Genomic DNA, 6,010 nt, shown 5'->3' with positions numbered 1-6,010 from the left:
CACCTCCTCCCCCACTTCCCTCTGAAATAAGAAAACTGAATTTTATCAGAATGAGTAATTTCACAGTTCCTTTATAGGGCCTGTATGCCTGTTATTTGCTGTTTCTTAGAACTTGTTCTCAGGTAGCAAAGACTGAACTGCTAATGTAAGTGACTTTTGTCCTTCTAGTCTCTTTAATAAAACATCCCCAATACAAATGTGTTTAATTTCCAAAGAATCTGCTTTGTGTTCATATTTCCAAAACACGGAGAAGAATGTAGTCACTCCAACAGCCAAACATTCAAAATTAGATTTTGGCAGTTAGAAAATTGGCATAAACATTTAGAAGTAGCTGGGTGCAGTGGCTCACACCTGTAATCCCAGCACTTTGGGAGGCCGAGACGGGTGGATCACCAGATCAGGAGATCGAGGTCATCCTGGCTAACACAGTGAAACCCCGTCTCTACTAAAAATACAAAAAAAATTAGCTGGGCGTGGTGGCAGACACCTATAGAGGCTGAGGCAGGAGAATGGCGTGAACCTGGGAAGCGGTGCTTGCAGTGAGCCGAGATCGCACCACTTGCACTCCAGCCTGGGCAACAGAGCAAGACTCCGTCTAAGAAAAAAAAAAAAAATTAGAAGTAATAAGGACATCGCTACCGTTAACTATCAGATGCCTGATATACTCATGGAACTATTCCCTATTGTTATGATTACCAGTGTGCCTGCTCTCTTTTCTACTAAAAAACCTGGGCCTGTGGATTGCTCATTCCTCTCCAGCTGTCTGCATATTCTTCATATGCCATCTCATCTCTCCAACGGAAACACGAGGCACCAATAATATCATGTCCATGCTGAACCAGCAAGACACATTGAGTATAAGCCTGGAGTATCATGCTGGCCACCACGAGGATAGCCAGCAGTGGTGTCTTCATGGCCTATAAAATCTTTCCATCTTGGATCTCAAAGCATTTACAACTATGAGACTGAAACCCCTGCCTCTACCTGTCCATTTGGGCAAGAGTTGGTGCTACCGAAAGAAGACGAATGGCTGCATATTTTAGGAAAGCGTATGTTTTTTCCTTAATCTCAACCATCTGGAGATTTTTAACATTCTATATTCTTTACAGAATTCTACAGAAGAGGTCAGTTTAATTTTTTAAGAGTTGTTTAAACATCCCAAGTAACAATGTAAGCCCCCAAACAAGAACTGGTTCTCGGGCTGGACCAGGGAAAAAGCACATGGATTGTTCGTGTGTTTAGTCTAGTACGGCGGATCTCCTCCTTGGCTGCACCTGAAAGAAAGTGACGGCTGAGTCCCACTGACCTGTCTTCCCCATCCCAGCGTCGTTGTTTGGTTTTGTCTCATCTTGTCTTTAGGATCTACAGGTGGGGCTAATGTGGCAGCAGGGCTCAAGAACCACCAGATGAGAACTATCTGTGTTTGATGATAAGGGCAGTCTTGGATGTTACCCTCTTAGTATTCTCAGGGCTCTTCCCTGCTAGAATTAGAAACAGAGGCTGGGAGCAGAGGCTCATACCTGTAGTCCCAGTGCTTTGGGAGGGTGAGGCAGGAGGATTGCTTGAGGACAGGAATTCAAGTCCAGCTGGGGCAACATAGCCAGACCTCCGTCTCTACAAAAAATTTTTAAAAATTAGCCTGTATTCCCAGCTACTTGGGAGGGTGAGGCAGGAGAATTGCTTTAGCCTGGAAGTTGGGGGCTACAGTGAGCTGTGATCGTGCTGCTGCACTGCAGCCTGGGCAACAGAGCAAAATCCCAACTCTCAAAAAAAAAAAAAAAAAAAAAAAAGAAACAGAATGAACCTACGGACTCTGACTCAGAGTTGTTGCTCATTCAGCCCTGGTCATGGGTTGAACAGTGTCCCCTGCCTCTCCTGAGAAAAAAAGTTAGAGTCCTCTTCTTCAGTACCTATAAATGTGGCCTTATTTGGAAATAGGGTTCTCATAGTTGATCAAGTTAAGATGAGGTCATTAGGGTGGGCCCTAATCCAAAATAATTGTGTTCTTATCATAAGGACAAATTATCAGTGTTACAGTTCTTTTTGAACTTGTCTAGCAGGTTTTCTGGTTTTTATCAGAACTTCATCCCAATACTCTCCAAAAAGGGGCACATTTTGACACAGAGACAGACACGCATAATGGGAAAATGCCGTATGAAGCTGAAGGCAGAGATTGGGGTGATCCTTCTGCAAATGAAGAAACCGCAAAGATCGCCACCAAACCACCAGAAGCTAAGAGGGAGGCATGGAACAGATTGTCCCTCACAGCCCTCAGAAGGAACCACTCTGCCGACACCTTGACTTCGGACTTTTAGACTCCAGAATCGTGAGACTGTAAGTTTCTGGTGTTTAAACCACCCAGTTTGTGTACTTTGTTATGGCAGCCCCAGGAAACTGATACACCTGGTGATTCAATTCAATGCACCCTCAAGGCCCAGGCAGTTGAAGCCTAGGAGATGAGGCCTCACCCTTGACCATACGCAGTCCACCTTAAAGAGTGGCAAAGTGAGGACTGCAAGCTGGTGGTGGCATTTGATCTGAGCTTTGGAGGAGGAGTGTTTTTTTGATGAGTGAAGGGAAGCAAAGATACGGAAGTAAAGGTATTGCAAAGGGAGGGGCTACCTCTGCAGCAAGTCAGGGGGTCTGATGGAAGGCAAAAAAAGAGCAGCCTCTGCCTTGGAATCAGCAACAAATCTTGTACCCTGAGACTGTGTGCGTGTGTGTGCATGTGTACGTGTGTGTTGTATATTTTGTGTGTGTGTGTGTGTGTGCATAACACAGATTGCTTCAACTTGGGAACTTGTCTGACCGATCCAATTTCTCTTCCACAGACCCAAACTCACTGCTCCAAGCACTATCCTAAGTCATTTGGCCCCGAAGTGTGTGTGTGTGTTGGGGGTTGGGAGTTAGGCCAAATTGAAAATAACAAAAATAATGTGAGCACCCCTAGAAAGCATATTCTGAATGAAGCACTCTGTTAAATCACATTTGCTCCTACGATGATCCAGTGGATCTCGGAGGCTATTCTTATCCCCATTTAATAGATGAGAAAAAGACAAAGCTCTAAAAATGGAGTCAGAGCTCCATGGTTGGATCCTACATGTTTACCGCTACACTGTATTGCTCCCTAACTTATGCCTGGGGATTACTCCTGGGGAGGGGTGTGTGAAGGGAGATGGAGAGATGAAGACTGACTTAAAGCAAATGCACACCTTCGCCTGACTGATGCAGAGATACAGGGGTTAGAGCAACCTGGGAGACTCCATGCCTGTGTGGGCGCACGGCTGCCTGCTGACTGTTTCCAGTCCCCCTTCTGACGGTTCCCCGTAGGCTGGAGAAATCCACTCAAAGCAGGGTGTGCTCTCCGATGGAAATCCAGCCTTGTTCTTCCACTCAAGTACTATAGGAGAAAGCAGAGAAGAGAAGGGAAAGACACATAAAAAGTTTCAGCATGTGAGTAGCATTTGCAATCTAATCTATGTGTTCTGAGCCAAGTTACTGTACACACTCTGGGGAGAATTACAAATAAATGACGAAACATTTTGAAACATGGCTTATACCTAATTAATCATGGAACTTAAGGAACAAAGAATGCATTTCTTCAAAGTTTTCAGCATTTTCTCTATTAAGCGGAGGAGGTTGGGGAGGAGAGGGAAAATCTCCATGCCCTGTAATGGATACACTATGCACTTCGTTTGGGGGAAAGAATCTCTTAATCTTCTTTGGCCTCCTGCAACCTCTGAATCCTTACATCTTTAATACTTCATGTTGAGCATTTTCATATTAAAGGAACTGAAAGTTTCCAGATCATGAAATATTCCTTAGCTTTTTGTCTCTTGATCCCTTAGCCCAAACAATACCGGTTTTGGAGATTATGAGATCACCAGGCATTTCTTAAGTACCCATGATATTGTGCCCTGGGATTCCCGTGTCCTTTTTCTATGCCGCCGCCACCCAGAGACATCTGTGGGCACGTCCCGCTTTGAAGGCAAAGCTTTTGTGCTATGTCCATGTTACTCCATATGCCCTCCGACTCAGGAGCCTTGATTTCCTCATTTGTAAAATGGGGATAATAATAGATAGCTCATTGATTTAATGTGAATGTTAAATAAAATAATGCCACAAAAGAACTTAGCCTAGTGCCTAGAACATAACCAGTCAATAATGGAGTCTGTGACTGAATTTTCCAGATTCTCTTCCTATCCATGGATTTGACCGAGTCCCATCTTGCAAGGCCATCCAAGGCACTTCTTCAGAGCCCTGTCTCACCAGTAACAGAGGTGGGAGTCAAAGCTGACTTTGCACTTGGTAGCCAGTGTCTTCACTGCTCCTATGGGAAGCTAGAGTTTCACTCTTTCCCCTGAATTTTCCCACAGTCATTCCATGAGCTAGTTATGGACACAACTTAAGGGGAACTGGAGATGCGCGTCTGTTTTCATTCCAAACAGTGTCACTGATTCACAGAATGACTTTGGATAAGCTGATCAGGCTGCTTTAATGCAGGTTCTCCACCGCCCCCACACACACCTTTGTTGAAAAACAACCAAAAAATAATATATACTGTATTAAAGTATTAAAGGGGTTGTAAGTAAAACCTGAAGCCTGAACTCCTTCCTTCCCCAGCCCCATGTAAAGAATGAGAAGGAAGAAGATACTGGAGTCTGGGGTTCAGTGGTAGGACCCAAGTGCCAATGGAGGTGGTGCCAGGGGCAGCATCATAACCAGATTGTGCCCAAGGTCTGGTGTCAGCTATGTTCTTTGCCCTCTGACCTCCCTTGGTTCCAGCTCATTTTGCATCTTAGCTCTCCAGTGTTTCTTCAGACTCTGTAAGCTGCCCACATCTTCCCTATATATTCCTTTTCTGCTTAACTGTCGCTGTTACTTTGCTTGCAAACAAAAACCTAGACTGAGAAAAAAAATAAGATTTTCTCAGCACCTACTGTGAGCCAACTACTTTGCAGGTTGAGGAACTGAGACACGGAAAGTTAAGGTAACGTGCCTATGTCACCAAGCTAGTTAGAGGTGGTACTGTGATCTGAACCCCCATCTGTCTACATTTCCATTAAGTTTTCTCAGCAAAGAGATACTCCTGAAAAGTAAACCTCCAGTCCATAACCACCCACATTTGCATTGAACTTGCCTCATAGCTGGGGCCTTTAGAGGGTTGTAGTTGTGACCCAGACACACATTTTCTTCCCCCACTCCTGTCTTAACTTGGTGATTGGCTGTTGTAAATTGCATCGAAAGTGATATGCCTTTCAGTGCTAAGAATCATGGGTCTGTGCCTATGAGGTAAAGGGGAAAGGGATCCAGCAACATGAGTTTGTGTCTTCTGTAACAATTGTGCATTGCTTGTGTGTGCTGCTAATTATTCCTGATTCACATGCCCTCAGTTGACGCTTTTGGAAATTAAATGGGCATGCCTTGTATGGTGTGGAGAGAGAGCCTTGCTCATTTCTTATGCCTGCTATTGCTCCAACAAGTGGCATCATCCTCACTTCCTGACATCCCAACATGGGCAGTCAGATGTTGCCGTCTGCTTTCAGAATTACAAACCCACCCACTTGTACTTCTCTGCAGGAGTGAGGTAGCTTGCCAAAGAACGGGAAGCCACCAGAGTGAACATCATGGAGCCATTGACACCATGTTCTGTTTCTTAACCAAGGAGGAGGCTAGCCACTCTCTGGGCACCTAACTTGCAACAGTTCCGCTGGAGATAGACCCACATAAAACCATTGTATTCTTGACCTCACTCCAGCCTTTCTGCAGAGCATCGGTCTGGACAGAACTGGGTCATCTTGCTTCTTTTCCACTGACTTTTTAAGAAGCCAGTTATTGAAGATCCAGGGTAATAAAAGCAGCTTGAACTTCATTACCCTCTCTCCAGCATTAGATACTGAAGGCCACGGTCAGCGATCTTGTGTATAAAATACGAAGCAGAGAATTAAATGCAACTTGATGGTACATGTTGTACCTCAATGGAAACAAAGGCTCAGGAACACTATTTGTG

At 44.7% G+C, this 6,010-nt stretch overlaps 1 pseudogene; it reads left to right on the top strand.

Annotated features, from left to right (window-relative positions):
• The first annotated feature begins 2,026 nt into the window (after positions 1-2,026).
• On the top strand, positions 2,027-2,092 carry LOC116466180 (U7 small nuclear RNA; annotated as a pseudogene).
• Positions 2,093-6,010: the final 3,918 nt, after the last annotated feature.

The sequence above is a fragment of the Hylobates moloch genome, unplaced genomic scaffold (genome assembly GCF_009828535.3).
Source record: "Hylobates moloch isolate HMO894 unplaced genomic scaffold, HMol_V3 SCAFFOLD_3, whole genome shotgun sequence".
In the NCBI taxonomy this organism is placed as follows: Eukaryota; Metazoa; Chordata; class Mammalia; order Primates; family Hylobatidae; genus Hylobates; species Hylobates moloch.
Note: the sequence above shows the minus strand (reverse complement) of the source record. Positions and strands in the feature narration are given on the sequence as shown.